Source organism: Bufo gargarizans, chromosome 1 (genome assembly GCF_014858855.1).
Source record: "Bufo gargarizans isolate SCDJY-AF-19 chromosome 1, ASM1485885v1, whole genome shotgun sequence".
Classification (NCBI taxonomy): domain Eukaryota; kingdom Metazoa; phylum Chordata; class Amphibia; order Anura; family Bufonidae; genus Bufo; species Bufo gargarizans.
Window position 1 is genome coordinate 256,214,486 of NC_058080.1, and position 16,532 is coordinate 256,231,017.

The window sequence follows — 16,532 nt, forward strand, 5'->3', positions numbered from 1 at the left end:
TTTCAGTCTCTGAACCATAAAAGGAAGGTCTCATGTATTTCAGTTGATCTAATAATTAGATGTAATTCTGTAGACAAGAATTAATGAGTTTGAAACTTGTTCCCTTTTTACCCTTAGGCTACCAGCGCCGTACATGTACGGAGTGGTGCGATGTGTAAACATGACGCCCGCTTGCACGTGCAGCGGGCGTTATGGCCGGCAGATCTCTGGTGTTTCATACAGCAGAGACCTGCAGCTAATTACCATGACTGGCAATAATGCCGATCGCAGTAATTAAATGCTTTAGATGCCGGGATCAAGTGAGATCACTGCACCTAAATGTGCAAAAACCCGGCTTCCTACCTATGCCCCGTGTGTCCAATCCGACGCTGAATACTGGTAGCTTTACTAAGTCAAACTGCAATTCTTATTTTTGGCCACCACAAGGCCAGGATAAGAAATTTGCAAAAGTGAGCAAAATAAGCTAATAAATTCCTGATAAACCAAAATTTAAAAAAATTAAAATTAATTTAATAAGCTCATGTATGAGGCACATAATGATCACAAAAAATAAAAAGAAAATGTTAAAAAATATATAAAAAATATATAAAAGTTTAAATCACCCCCCTTTCCGTATAATAAAAAAAATAAATACCCAAATAACAATAAATATAAACATCATGGGTATCACTGCGACCGAAAATGCCCAAACTATTAAAATAGAAAAAATAAATTCCAATACGGCGAATGGCGTAACGGAAAAAAGGTTAAAAATGTCCGATTTGACATTTTTTCATTACTTCTCTTATCCCCAAAAAATTAATAAAATGTGTTCAAAAAGTCATACATACTCCAAAATGGTATCAATTAAAAGTACAGATTGTTACAGCAAAAAATAAGCCCCTAAACAGCTCAGTAGACATATATAAAAGTTATGGAGGTCAGAATATGGTGATATAAAAAAATAAGTTTTAATTTATTTTTACACTATTTAGACATAAAGAACATATACATATGGGGTTTTGTAATCATACTGACCTAGATAATAAAGGGCATTGGTCTGTTTTGCCGTAAATAAAATGTTGTGGGAACAAAACCCGCAAAACGGTGGAGGGATTGCCCTTTTTTTTTTCAATTCCACCCCATTTGGATTTTTTTTTACTGCTTCCTACCACATTTTATGCCATAATTAATGGTGGCATTAGAAAGTACAACTTGTCTCGCAAAATATAAGCCCTCATACAGCTATGTGACCGGAAAAATAAAAAAGTTATGGCTTACGGAAAATAGGGAAGAAAAATAAAAACGCAAAAATGAAAATACCTCTGGTATCCAAAGGGTTAAACTGCTGTAGCTATTTATATTTTATTTTTAAAGACTCTCCTAGGCGAAAAATGGTTGGTTTTTCGTAGGTTTTCACATAAAGATATTAAAACCTCACATGTTTTTTTTCAATATACTTATAATAAAAACATAAGCTACTTTCACACTTGCATTTCATTTCTACTTGTTTCCATTTTGTCCCTATTCATTGTCAATGGGGACAAAACTGAACAGAACAGAACAGAATGCTCCAAAATGCGTTCCGTTCCATTTGGTTGCGTTCCCATACCGGAGAGCAAACCACAGCAAGCTGCGGTTTTCTTTCCGTCATGGCATGCGGAGCAAAATGAATCTGGCATGACACACAATGCAAATCAATAGGGACGGATCCGTTTTCTCAGACACAATAAAAAACAAATCCATCCCCCATTGATTTTCAATCGTGTTCATGCCGAATCCGTCATTGCTATTTTGAAGATAATACAATCGGATCCGTTCGTAACGAATGCAGCCGGCTGTATTATCAGCATTTTTGCTGATTCCTGCTGGATCAGGCAAAAACCCAAGTGTGAAAGAAGCCATATATGGATTTTTCAGATTATATACAAGGAACATATTGTTAAGGACAGCACCAGCCCAAACCCCATATCGATCTCTAGAAGATGAAAAATTTAAGGGGTTATTCAATCCCTATAATGAGGCCCCTCCTCTAGATCATACTTACCCTGCTCCCCAGCACCCACGTCACTCCGGATACCTGCATGGCCGCCGCTGCATCTCCCCGTCGCGCGGATCAAAACATTCAGCGACGGGGGGAGCAGCCAATAGCAGGCCGCAACAGTGACCAGCCTCCCTAGCATTGCGGGGAGAGGCAGTGCCGACCATGCAGAGATCCGGAGGGACGCAGGTGCCGGGGAGCGAGGTAAGTATGCTCTAGAGGAGGGGTCCGGGCATTCTGGGGATCATTCTATAGATTGGATAACCCCTTTAAGTTCAAGAGAGCACAGCATCCATTTAATATCTGTCACCCATGTACGATGTTTGGTCTGACTGTTAACTTTTATCACACCTAAGGCCACATTCACACAACAGTGAAAAATGGCAGTTTTTTTATGGCCATTTTCAGAACAGTGAATGTCTGAAGGTGTATTCAAACATCTGTTGTTTTAACGGACCATGAATACCGTCCGTCAAAATTTTTTGACATGTCCTATGTCCGTTTTCACCGCACAACTGCACACATACAATTGAAGGGGAACGTTTTAATGGCCATGTTTCCGAAACGCACAGTGAAAAAATGGCCATGAAAAACTGAAGATACTTTTCCTTTAACAAGAATGTTTCCATTCGCTAAAAAAATTTGATTTTGTGAAATTTTTATAAATTTAAACACACTTTTTCAATACATTGTGAATAAGATAGAGAGATAGATGGATGATTAAACCATCCCTGTAATAGATTGATGGGCATCTACCTAACTTCAGAGCAACTAAGCTATTTCCAGGCGCCAATTCTAGGAGCTCGCCTTTCTGGCCATTCCTGGTTATAATTTATACACATATTTCAAAATAAATCCTGATGTATAATAGCCATAAAACCTGTTTCTAAGGAATATAAACGGCTTTCATGGCTGATTAAACAGCTCAGATTCACTGAACTACAGCACTTAATCATGGTGGCAGATGTTTACTGTCTGGTGTACTACCTGAAAACAGCCAAAAATGCAGAGCAATCCGGCATTTCCAACTTCTTGTTCTAGCTTAGAGTCACAGCAAAACCAGTATTTGGGGGAGGGGGGTTATTACTTTTGCACTGATAAGATTTCATTGATTATGTCTTCTCTAGCAGGCTCAATTAGTTTTATATGTGCACGCAATTTCCTTGAATATTTGCCTATGGACTCAAACAACCAGTGCAAAACAGTGAGGAAGGAGCTCAGAAACGCTGCACACCATACTTTTGCAATTCACTCGAATAGGGCTGTGTTGCAGTTCTGGGCAAAGCCACACACCCAGGTATCCACTGTCCAAAGAAATGCAACCAAGCTCCTTGGGCTCAGTCTGGTCCTTCAGTCTTGGAATCATTTTTATCTAATCTGTTTTTATTTTATGATTGTACTTTTTTTGAATTCCATTTTCTGAACATGATTCTGGGGGCTGCCATCTTGCCTGAGATACACACCCAGGTATCCACTGTCCAAGGAAATGCAACCGAGCTCCTTTGGCTCAGTCTGGTCCTTCAGTCTTGGAATCATTTTTATCTAATCTGTTTTTATTTTATGATTGTACTTTTTTGTTATTCTATTTCCTGAACATGATTCTGGGGGGCGTCCATCTTGCCTGAGCTGTTTTTAACAGCATTTAGAGAGCATTAAGAAAAATGCTTTACGGCAGCCCCATGGGCCATAGACAAAGGAGGGAACCTGATTGACTTCTATGGGAGCATTTTCTAGGCATGCTCTGTGACCTGTGCAGAGGTCATTGTAACATTAGATTAGCTCTGACAATCACCTATTGTGAATGGAGGTTCTTGTCTTATCTATACATAGGTGATATCATTACAGGCAGGATCAGAATGACAGATAAGCAGGTAACTGCAGTAACGTGATCTGTACAGACCAAGAAGTGGTGCCTATTTTTAGGCATATGGGCCAGTGCGGAAACTGCAGGATTTTATAACTTTTTTTTAAATATAGATATTGACAGGGAAGGGGGCATGTACAAAAGAGATGAGCTACAAAAACTGTGCTCCAAGTCTTCTGACCAGTACCTTGGTGCTCAAAAGAGCTAATTTGCATAATAATAAAAAGAAGATATCTTGGGGACGCTTCTACATACAAAGATAACTAAGGTATAATTTTAATCAGCATGTTCAACCATGCCAGGCAATATGCCTGGTTTAATAGGGTGATCATGCTGACAGATGCTCTTTAAAGGTAACCTGTCATATTGAAAGTGCAGTGCTATCTGAAGGCTGCACATTGTAGAGAAGGAGGAGCTGAGCAGATTGATATATAGTTATATGGAAAATATTTTGTATAATTTGTAAATTATTAATATAAATCCCAGCTTTTTTTTCCAAAAGAACATAACGAATTTCTCATAGACTTCAAAGCAAATGCATTGGAGACTATGAGAAGCATTGTTTAACCTCCCAAATAAATGTAATATAAAGTGACCAAAAAGTCATACACACCCCAAACAGTGTTAATAAAAAATAAAATAAAAAAAAAGATCAACCAGCAAAAAAAAAAGCTCAAAGTTCCATAGATATAGAAATAAAAATGAAGATATCAAAGCTGACGAAGTGGAATTCGATCCAAATTTCAGGAAAAATTTGATTTGTACCGAAGCCGTATTTCCTCGCGCTTCGTAGTAACGAATCGCATTTTTTCCTAAAATGGCTTCTGCACGTGTGAGGACATGGAGGAAGGAACTCTGGGAAGGCAGGATCGCCCATAATGCCATGCATGCAGCCAATCAGCAGCCATCCCTGTGATGTCACAGCCCTATAAATAGCGTCAGCCATCTTAGATTCTGCCATTTACCAGTGTACTTAGTGCAGGGAGAGATGTCAGCTGGCGCTAGGGACAGTGTTAGAAAAAACTTCATTGTGCTAAGAAAACAATTTACAAGTGCAAGGAAAGATTATTCAAGGTGTATGGAAAGGATAGGGAGGAATCATTCCACAGCTTTTATGTTGAACAGGGTTCAGTAGAGGAAGTTGCAGCCGATTACACCTTGCTGCACTGACTGGGGATCCAAATTGCCATTATATAGCTCTGTAATTCCAGCAAAACGTTCTTGTTATTGGGGTGCAAGTGCTGTTTGATATAGCCATTAACAGGGTTTGTTGCAAGGAAATATTTCTATGTCTTATTTGCCCTTGTGCAGTTCAATTATATGTTTTAAAGCATATTTTGGCTTGTATTACTGGGAAAAGGGGGCTTATTAGTCGTAGTGTGGTGAAGTGCTAAAATTACAGCCCTTTTTGTCGTGTATTAGTGGCAAAAGTAAAATATATTTGCCAATAAGCAGTGCAGTTATCTGTTCTAAAGACTTTTGTGGTGTGTAATAGTGGGAAAAGAAAAAATATACTGTATTTTTTGCCCTATAAGATTTTACAGGTTTTACAGGAGGAAAATAAGAAAAAAATATTTTTATTTAGACCTCAGGTCAGACCAACAATCAGACTTCCAATGTTAATCAGACCTTAGCTCCCAGCCCCAATCAGACCCCCAATGTTAATAAGACCCCAATAAAACTTCAGATCAGACCCCAATGTGAATGACCTGCAATCAGATCTCAGATAAGAGCCCCATGCCTCTCATATCAGCCCCCATTGCCTCTCATATCAGCCCCCATTATCTCTCATATCAGCCCCCATGCCTCTTATTACTGCCCCCATGCCTCTTATGTCTGCCTCCATGCCTGTTTTGTCTGCCCCATGCCTCTTATTGCTGCCCCATGCCTCTTATTACTCCCCTATACCTGTTATGTCTGCCCCATGCCTCTTATTACTCCCCTATACCTGTTATGTCTGCCCTATGCTCTTATTACTGCCCCCATGCTTCTCAGTTCAGACCCCAGCAGCCTCAGAACATATAAAATAAAGAAACCACTTACCCTTCCTGCTCCTGTATGCCACCGCTCCTCACCGTCCCCACTCTTCATCCTCCTGCTGTCGGCTGTGCTGTGAACTGGCGCACACAGTCTGTGATCACAAAGCGCCCTCGCGCTGTGCGCAGCCACAGCACAGCCGACAGCCGAGCAGAGGACCAGGAAGCAGTTAGTACAGAACCTTCACCACTTCCAGGTCCTCCGGTGCTAATGAGCGCTTCCATAGTGAAAGCGCTCATTAACATTCGCCTCATAAGATGCAGGGACTAGCGGAAAAGGAAAATATATATTTGCCACTCAGCGGTGCAGTTATCTGTTGTAAAGCCTTTTGTGGTGTGTATTAGTGGAAAAAGAAAAAATATATTTGCCGCTCAGCGGTGCAGTTTTCTGTTCTAAAGCCTTTTGTGGCGTGTATTAGTGGGAAAAAAAGGTCTTATTAGCCGTTGTGTGGTGAAGTGAGAAAATTACAGACTTTTTGGGGGTGTTTTAATTTCCTTTTTATTTTTTTTATTTGATCTAACAGTATGTCAGACAGAGAAGTGCCAGGACCTGCACAGGGAGTGGCAGAGTAAGGGGCCGTGACAGCAGGGGTCACTTTGAGAGGCCTGAGCGCCCAGTGTCAGTTAGCGGTCGTGTCTTGACCAGCAACCCAGTGGTTCTTGAGTGGTTGACTCGATCTTCAACTTCGTCGCAAGTGACATCAGACACCCCTAGCCAAGAGTCATTGGGTTCGTCAGACACAACCCTTAGCTGACATGGCCCGGGAGCAGGCCCTGTGCCCTCACCTGTCCTCAACCTGCCTCTGTACTTTTCTGTTCTCAGAGTCAGAGAAGTATTGTATGCTGTGGGCTCAGCTCCACTATACAGTGAGGACGAGCTACTAGAAGACAGTCAGAAGCTACTGCCAAGCCAAGATGTGGAGGAGACGTCTGCCGCTTCCTCCACTAGGAGGGCAAGTAGTGATGAGGAGAGTGGAGTGGGAGCTGGTGTTGTGAGCAGTCAGGATCCTGACCCAGAGACGGTTGAGGAGGACATCAGTGACGTGCAGACAGTACTTGATGATGATGATGTAGCTGATCGCACTTGGGAGCTGGGTGACGAAGGGACCCTTATTATTATTTTTTGCATCAATCTTGACAGGATTCGTCTCCAGGTGGAGAGAGTTTTTTGGAATGGTTTCTCCATCGCAACCACATTCTCGAATAACCAGAAGAATGGATGATTCTCTCCTGTCTTAGGCAACACTTTATGGAGTAATCGTGGAAATTCAAAAAAACAGTTGTCCACTGCCCCCATAAAGGCCTTTCCGGTGCGGGTCATTACAAGGACTGCCGCCAATTATCAGATCGAATTGTCCCCATTCTTCAATCTGTTTCCTGGTTATATTCTGTATGTCACCCACATACGCAATCTGCCCTGGATGGCGTATCCATCCTATCGTGATGGCATCCTCACACACCTCTGCTGCCATATATTTTTCAACGTTGATTCTAAACCTGTCTGTCCTTTCCAACACAACTGGCACACTCCTCTCCTGAAATACTCTGCACTGCTAAGGAATCCTGCTCCTTTCACTCTGCTACTCATCTTTTTTATTTATTTAAAATTTTATTAGAAATTCAAACAATACAATTCTCCAAAAACAAAACATTTTTATATTATTTTCCTCCTAATAAACCATACCCCCCTATTCATACCCAACCAACCCTCTCCCTTGTGATGCGTCTCCTGCCCCCCCCCCCCCCCCCATCGATAAGGCGATAAGGGGGGGGGGGGGATAATGAGGGAGTGTAGGCATGAAAACCTTAAAACTTTGATTCTCCCCAAAAAAATTTCCATTTTTCCTCAGTATTTCTCTGCTTATATAGAACTTTCTGAAGGACCCGGCTTTGCTCGGGTATATTTAATCTATTTCATTTAATATTTGTGTGTGCCGTTAAAAGATATCACCACTATTCACTATAACAGTGACATCTACAGCACCCCGCCCCCTTAATAGTGACCTCCACGGCCCCCCACCCCTTAACACTGACCCCCCCCACAGTGCCCCACCCTTAAAATTTGACCTCCACAGCAGGTCACCCCCGCAAACATTGACCTTTATAGCAGCCTTCCCCTTTAACAGTGAGTTTCACAGCATACCACACCCTTAACTGTGACCTCCACAGGGGCCCGCCCCCTTAACAGTGGCCTTTACTGATCAGGGGCATGTCCTTTTGAACAGATCACTCTAAGATAGCAGCACTGTGCTGTCTGAGTGTGAGCTCAGGGAGAAAGTCACCGTCCCTCCCACAGCTGCAGCTGACAGAAGTTGATTTTTAACTTCATTTTTTTAAATCCCTGCCGCCTGAATCAGGGGTGTGGCTCAGCGGGACCTAGAAGTTGCTTTATAACTTTTTTTTTTCCAATCCCTGTCGGCTGAGGAGTGGGAGGGGCATGTCATAACTGGAACTGGGGCGTGTCCTTTTGAACAGCTTACTCTATGACAGCAGCACTATGCTGTCTTAGTGTGAGCTGCAGGGAGAAAGTCACCCTTAAGTTTGTCTTTTGAGGGTGGACATATTGTGGCAGGAGGCGTGTCGGTGCTCCTTCCTGCAAGAGTGACGCCCCTCTGGGCACCTTACTGGCTCATTTGCATACCAAATAAACTGGATTTTCAAAGGATACAAACATCTATTGCTGGAACAAAGGCACATCTTGAAATAAGGTACTAAGTGTTATTACGTCATGGCTTTACTTTAATAGCGATCATCCTGGTGACAGATTTCCTTTAAAGCTCTCCTACAGCAGTGAAGAAAAATGGCTGGGTTGTTATGGAAACCTGGAGTAAAACTGTGTATGTGGAGGCTGGAGGACCTGCGAGCTTCTATTGGTTGATAAGGTTCATGTGGCCAAGCTTCTATTGGCAAATTAATTTTTGGGGAATATCTCAGGAACGGTACGTCCTAGAGAGCTGATACCTTCTGAGACACCTGATGTACCTGTGTGCCAAATTTCGTGATTGTAAATGCGACAGTGCGGAATCTTTTAATGGACATACACACACACATACACTTAACTTTATATATTAGATGTTTTCATATCTCTTAATCTTATTAACCAGGTTAACCCATGAATAGGGATGAGCGAACTCGAACTGTATAGTTCGGGTTCGTACCGAATTTTGGGGTGTCCGTGACACGGACCCGAACCCGGACATTTTCGTAAAAGTCCGGGTTCGGGTTCGGTGTTCGTCGCTTTCTTCGCGCTTTTGTGACGCTTTCTTGGCGCTTTTTGAAAGGCTGCAAAGCAGCCAATCAACAAGCGTCATACTACTTGCCCCAAGAGGCCATCACAGCCATGCCTACTATTGGCATGGCTGTGATTGGCCAGAGCACCATGTGACCCAGCCTCTATTTAAGCTGGAGTCACATAGCGCCGCCCGTCACTCTGCTCTGATTAGCGTAGGGAGAGGTTGCGGCTGCGACAGTAGGGCGAGATTAGGCAGATTAACTCCTCCAAAGGACTTGATTAACTGATCGATCTGCAGCTGTGGATCATTGAGCTGCTGATCCTCAATTGCTCACTGTTTTTAGGCTGCACAGACCGTTTGTCAGTCACATTTTTCTGGGGTGATCGGCGGCCATTTTGTGTCTTGTGGTGCGCCAGCACAAGCTGCGACCAAGTGCATTTAACCCTCAATGGTGTGGTTGTTTTTTGGCTAAAGCCTACATCAGGGTGAAGCTGTCACACCAAGTGCATTTAACCAGCAATAGTCTGTTCATTTTTTGGCCATATACAAAATCAGGGGCAAGCTGCGCCTGTCACCAAGTGCATTTAACCCTCAATGGTGTGGTTGTTTTTTGGCTAAAGCCTACATCAGGGTGAAGCTGTCACACCAAGTGCATTTAACCAGCAATAGTCTGTTCATTTTTTGGCCATATACTAAATCAGGGGCAAGCTGCGCCTGTCACCAAGTGCATTTAACCCTCAATGGTGTGGTTGTTTTTTGGCTAAAGCCTACATCAGGGTGAAGCTGTCACACCAAGTGCATTTAACCAGCAATAGTCTGTTTATTTTTTGGCCATATCCCAGTCTAATTCTGTCACTAAATCCATACCGGTCACCCAGCGCCTAAATACTAGGCCTCAAATTTATATCCAGCTAAATCTGTCCCTAGTGCTGTAGCTGGGCGAGTTATTTAGTGTCCGTTCAAGCACATTTCTTGTTCTGGGTTGAAATACAATTCCCAATTTAGCAATTTCATAATTTAGTGGTTTCTGCTATATCAGAGCTATTTGAAATCTATCCCTAAAAGGGTATATAATATTCAAGGTGCACATTGGGTCATTCAGAATAACTTCACACACACCCGCTACTGTGTATTTCCAAGTCTAATTCTGGCACTAAACCCATACCTGTCACGCAGCGCCTAAATACTAGGCCTCAAATTTATATCCAGCTAAATCTGTCCCTAGTGCTGTAGCTGGGCGAGTTATTTAGTGTCCGTTCAAGCACATTTCTTGTTCTGGGTTGAAATACAATTCCCAATTTAGCAATTTCATAATTTAGTGGTTTCTGCTATATCAGAGCTATTTGAAATCTATCCCTAAAAGGGTATATAATATTCAAGGTGCACATTGGGTCATTCAGAATAACTTCACACACACCCGCTACTGTGTATTTCCAAGTCTAATTCTGGCACTAAACCCATACCTGTCACCCAGCGCCTAAATACTAGGCCTCAAATTTATATCCCGCTAAATCTGTCCTTAGTGCTGTAGCTGGGCGAGTTATTTAGTGTCCGTTCAAGCACATTTCTTGTTCTGGGTTGAAATACAATTCCCAATTTAGCAATTTCATAATTTAGTGGTTTCTGCTATATCAGAGCTATTTGAAATCTATCCCTAAAAGGGTATATAATATTCAAGGTGCACATTGGGTCATTCAGAATAACTTCACACACACCCGCTACTGTGTATTTCCAAGTCTAATTCTGGCACTAAACCCATACCTGTCACCCAGCGCCTAAATACTAGGCCTCAAATTTATATCCCGCTAAATCTGTCCTTAGTGCTGTAGCTGGGCGAGTTATTTAGTGTCCGTTCAAGCACATTTCTTGTTCTGGGTTGAAATACAATTCCCAATTTAGCAATTTCATAATTTAGTGGTTTCTGCTATATCAGAGCTATTTGAAATCTATCCCTAAAAGGGTATATAATATTCAAGGTGCACATTGGGTCATTCAGAATAACTTCACACACACCCGCTACTGTGTATTTCCAAGTCTAATTCTGGCACTAAACCCATACCTGTCACCCAGCGCCTAAATACTAGGCCTCAAATTTATATCCCGCTAAATCTGTCCTTAGTGCTGTAGCTGGGCGAGTTATTTAGTGTCCGTTCAAGCACATTTCTTGTTCTGGGTTGAAATACAATTCCCAATTTAGCAATTTCATAATTTAGTGGTTTCTGCTATATCAGAGCTATTTGAAATCTATCCCTAAAAAGGTATATAATATTCAAGGTGCACATTGGGTCATTCAGAATAACTTCACACACACCCGCTACTGTGTATTTCCAAGTCTAATTCTGGCACTAAACCCATACCTGTCACCCAGCGCCTAAATACTAGGCCTCAAATTTATATCCCGCTAAATCTGTCCTTAGTGCTGTAGCTGGGCGAGTTATTTAGTGTCCGTTCAAGCACATTTCTTGTTCTGGGTTGAAATACAATTCCCAATTTAGCAATTTCATAATTTAGTGGTTTCTGCTATATCAGAGCTATTTGAAATCTATCCCTAAAAGGGTATATAATATTCAAGGTGCACATTGGGTCATTCAGAATAACTTCACACACACCCGCTACTGTGTATTTCCAAGTCTAATTCTGGCACTAAACCCATACCTGTCACCCAGCGCCTAAATACTAGGCCTCAAATTTATATCCCGCTAAATCTGTCCTTAGTGCTGTAGCTGGGCGAGTTATTTAGTGTCCGTTCAAGCACATTTCTTGTTCTGGGTTGAAATACAATTCCCAATTTAGCAATTTCATAATTTAGTGGTTTCTGCTATATCAGAGCTATTTGAAATCTATCCCTAAAAGGGTATATAATATTCAAGGTGCACATTGGGTCATTCAGAATAACTTCACACACACCCGCTACTGTGTATTTCCAAGTCTAATTCTGGCACTAAACCCATACCTGTCACCCAGCGCCTAAATACTAGGTCTCAAATTTATATCCCGCTAAATCTGTCCTTAGTGCTGTAGCTGGGCGAGTTATTTAGTGTCCGTTCAAGCACATTTCTTGTTCTGGGTTGAAATACAATTCCCAATTTAGCAATTTCATAATTTAGTGGTTTCTGCTATATCAGAGCTATTTGAAATCTATCCCTAAAAGGGTATATAATATTCAAGGTGCACATTGGGTCATTCAGAATAACTTCACACACACCCGCTACTGTGTATTTCCAAGTCTAATTCTGGCACTAAACCCATACCTGTCACCCAGCGCCTAAATACTAGGCCTCAAATTTATATCCCGCTAAATCTGTCCTTAGTGCTGTAGCTGGGCGAGTTATTTAGTGTCCGTTCAAGCACATTTCTTGTTCTGGGTTGAAATACAATTCCCAATTTAGCAATTTCATAATTTAGTGGTTTCTGCTATATCAGAGCTATTTGAAATCTATCCCTAAAAGGGTATATAATATTCAAGGTGCACATAGGGTCATTCAGAATAACTTCACACACACGCTTCTGTGCATTTCCAAGTCTAATTCTGTCACTAAATCCATACCGGTCACCCAGCGCCTAAATACTAGGCCTCAAATTTATATCCAGCTAAATCTGTCCCTAGTGCTGTAGCTGGGCGAGTTATTTAGTGTCCGTTCAAGCACATTTCTTGTTCTGGGTTGAAATACAATTCCCAATTTAGCAATTTCATAATTTAGTGGTTTCTGCTATATCAGAGCTATTTGAAATCTATCCCTAAAAGGGTATATAATATTCAAGGTGCACATTGGGTCATTCAGAATAACTTCACACACACCCGCTACTGTGTATTTCCAAGTCTAATTCTGGCACTAAACCCATACCTGTCACCCAGCGCCTAAATACTAGGCCTCAAATTTATATCCCGCTAAATCTGTCCTTAGTGCTGTAGCTGGGCGAGTTATTTAGTGTCCGTTCAAGCACATTTCTTGTTCTGGGTTGAAATACAATTCCCAATTTAGCAATTTCATAATTTAGTGGTTTCTGCTATATCAGAGCTATTTGAAATCTATCCCTAAAAGGGTATATAATATTCAAGGTGCACATTGGGTCATTCAGAATAACTTCACACACACCCGCTACTGTGTATTTCCAAGTCTAATTCTGGCACTAAACCCATACCTGTCACCCAGCGCCTAAATACTAGGCCTCAAATTTATATCCCGCTAAATCTGTCCTTAGTGCTGTAGCTGGGCGAGTTATTTAGTGTCCGTTCAAGCACATTTCTTGTTCTGGGTTGAAATACAATTCCCAATTTAGCAATTTCATAATTTAGTGGTTTCTGCTATATCAGAGCTATTTGAAATCTATCCCTAAAAGGGTATATAATATTCAAGGTGCACATAGGGTCATTCAGAATAACTTCACACACACGCTTCTGTGCATTTCCAAGTCTAATTCTGTCACTAAATCCATACCGGTCACCCAGCGCCTAAATACTAGGCCTCAAATTTATATCCAGCTAAATCTGTCCCTAGTGCTGTAGCTGGGCGAGTTATTTAGTGTCCGTTCAAGCACATTTCTTGTTCTGGGTTGAAATACAATTCCCAATTTAGCAATTTCATAATTTAGTGGTTTCTGCTATATCAGAGCTATTTGAAATCTATCCCTAAAAGGGTATATAATATTCAAGGTGCACATAGGGTCATTCAGAATAACTTCACACACCCGCTACTGTGCATTTCCAAATCTAATTCTGTCACTAAACCCATACCTGTCACCCAGCGCCTAAATACTAGGCCTCAAATTTATATCCCGCTAAATCTCTCGTTACCGCTGTCCTGTTGTGGCTGGGAAAGTTATTTAGTGTCCGTCAAAGCACATTTTTTGTTCTGGGTTGAAATACAATTCCCAATTTAGCAATTTCATAATTTATTCGTTTCTGCTATATCAGAGCTATTTGAAATCTATCCCTAAAAGGGTAGATCATATTGAAGGTGCACATAGGGTCATTCAGAATAACTTCACACACACGCTTCTGTGCATTTCCAAGTCTAATTCTGTCACTAAATCCATACCGGTCACCCAGCGCCTAAATACTAGGCCTCAAATTTATATTCCGCTGAATTTGAATACAATACATTGGGCCAAATAATATATTTGTTGTTGTGGTGAACCATAACAATGAGAAAAACATCTAGTAAGGGACGCGGACGTGGACATGGTCGTGGTGGTGTTAGTGGACCCTCTGGTGCTGGGAGAGGACGTGGCCGTTCTGCCACATCCACACGTCCTAGTGTACCAACTACCTCAGGTCCCAGTAGCCGCCAGAATTTACAGCGATATATGGTGGGGCCCAATGCCGTTCTAAGGATGGTAAGGCCTGAGCAGGTACAGGCATTAGTCAATTGGGTGGCCGACAGTGGATCCAGCACGTTCACATTATCTCCCACCCAGTCTTCTGCAGAAAGCGCACAGATGGCGCCTGAAAACCAACCCCATCAGTCTGTCACATCACCCCCATGCATACCAGGGAAACTGTCTCAGCCTCAAGTTATGCAGCAGTCTCTTATGCTGTTTGAAGACTCCGCTGGCAGGGTTTCCCAAGGGCATCCACCTAGCCCTTCCCCAGCGGTGAAAGACATAGAATGCACTGACGCACAACCACTTATGTTTCCTGATGATGAGGACATGGGAATACCACCTCAGCATGTCTCTGATGATGACGAAACACAGGTGCCAACTGCTGCGTCTTTCTGCAGTGTGCAGACTGAACAGGAGGTCAGGGATCAAGACTGGGTGGAAGACGATGCAGGGGACGATGAGGTCCTAGACCCCACATGGAATGAAGGTCGTGCCACTGACTTTCACAGTTCGGAGGAAGAGGCAGTGGTGAGACCGAGCCAACAGCGTAGCAAAAGAGGGAGCAGTGGGCAAAAGCAGAACACCCGCCGCCAAGAGACTCCGCCTGCTACTGACCGCCGCCATCTGGGACCGAGCACCCCAAAGGCAGCTTCAAGGAGTTCCCTGGCATGGCACTTCTTCAAACAATGTGCTGACGACAAGACCCGAGTGGTTTGCACGCTGTGCCATCAGAGCCTGAAGCGAGGCATTAACGTTCTGAACCTGAGCACAACCTGCATGACCAGGCACCTGCATGCAAAGCATGAACTGCAGTGGAGTAAACACCTTAAAACCAAGGAAGTCACTCAGGCTCCCCCTGCTACCTCTTCTGCTGCTGCCGCCTCGGCCTATTCTGCTGCTGCCGCCTCGGCCTCTTCCTCCGCCTCTGGAGGAACGTTGGCACCTGCCGCCCAGCAAACAGGGGATGTACCACCAACACCACCACCACCACCTCCGTCACCAAGCGTCTCAACCATGTCACACGCCAGCGTTCAGCTCTCCATCTCACAAACATTTGATAGAAAGCGTAAATTCCCACCTAGCCACCCTCGATCCCTGGCCCTGAATGCCAGCATTTCTAAACTACTGGCCTATGAAATGCTGTCATTTAGGCTGGTGGACACAGACAGCTTCAAACAGCTCATGTCGCTTGCTGTCCCACAGTATGTTGTTCCCAGCCGGCACTACTTCTCCAAGAGAGCCGTGCCTTCCCTGCACAACCAAGTATCCGATAAAATCAAGTGTGCACTGCGCAACGCCATCTGTGGCAAGGTCCACCTAACCACAGATACGTGGACCAGTAAGCACGGCCAGGGACGCTATATCTCCCTAACTGCACACTGGGTAAATGTAGTGGCAGCTGGGCCCCAGGCGGAGAGCTGTTTGGCGCACGTCCTTCCGCCGCCAAGGATCGCAGGGCAACATTCTTTGCCTCCTGTTGCCACCTCCTCCTTCTCGGCTTCCTCCTCCTCTTCTTCCACCTGCTCATCCAGTCAGCCACACACCTTCACCACCAACTTCAGCACAGCCCGGGGTAAACGTCAGCAGGCCATTCTGAAACTCATATGTTTGGGGGACAGGCCCCACACCGCACAGGAGTTGTGGCGGGGTATAGAACAACAGACCGACGAGTGGTTGCTGCCGGTGAGCCTCAAGCCCGGCCTGGTGGTGTGTGATAATGGGCGAAATCTCGTTGCAGCTCTGGGACTAGCCAATTTGACGCACATCCCTTGCTTGGCGCATGTGCTGAATTTGGTGGTGCAGAAGTTCATTCACAACTACCCCGACATGTCAGAGCTGCTGCATAAAGTGCGGGCCGTCTGTTCGCGCTTCCGGCGTTCACATCCTGCTGCTGCTCGCCTGTCTGCGCTACAGCGTAACTTCGGCCTTCCCGCTCACCGCCTCATATGCGACGTGCCCACCAGGTGGAACTCCACCTTGCACATGCTGGACAGACTGTGCGAGCAGCAGCAGGCCATAGTGGAGTTTCAGCTGCAGCACGCACGGGTCAGTCG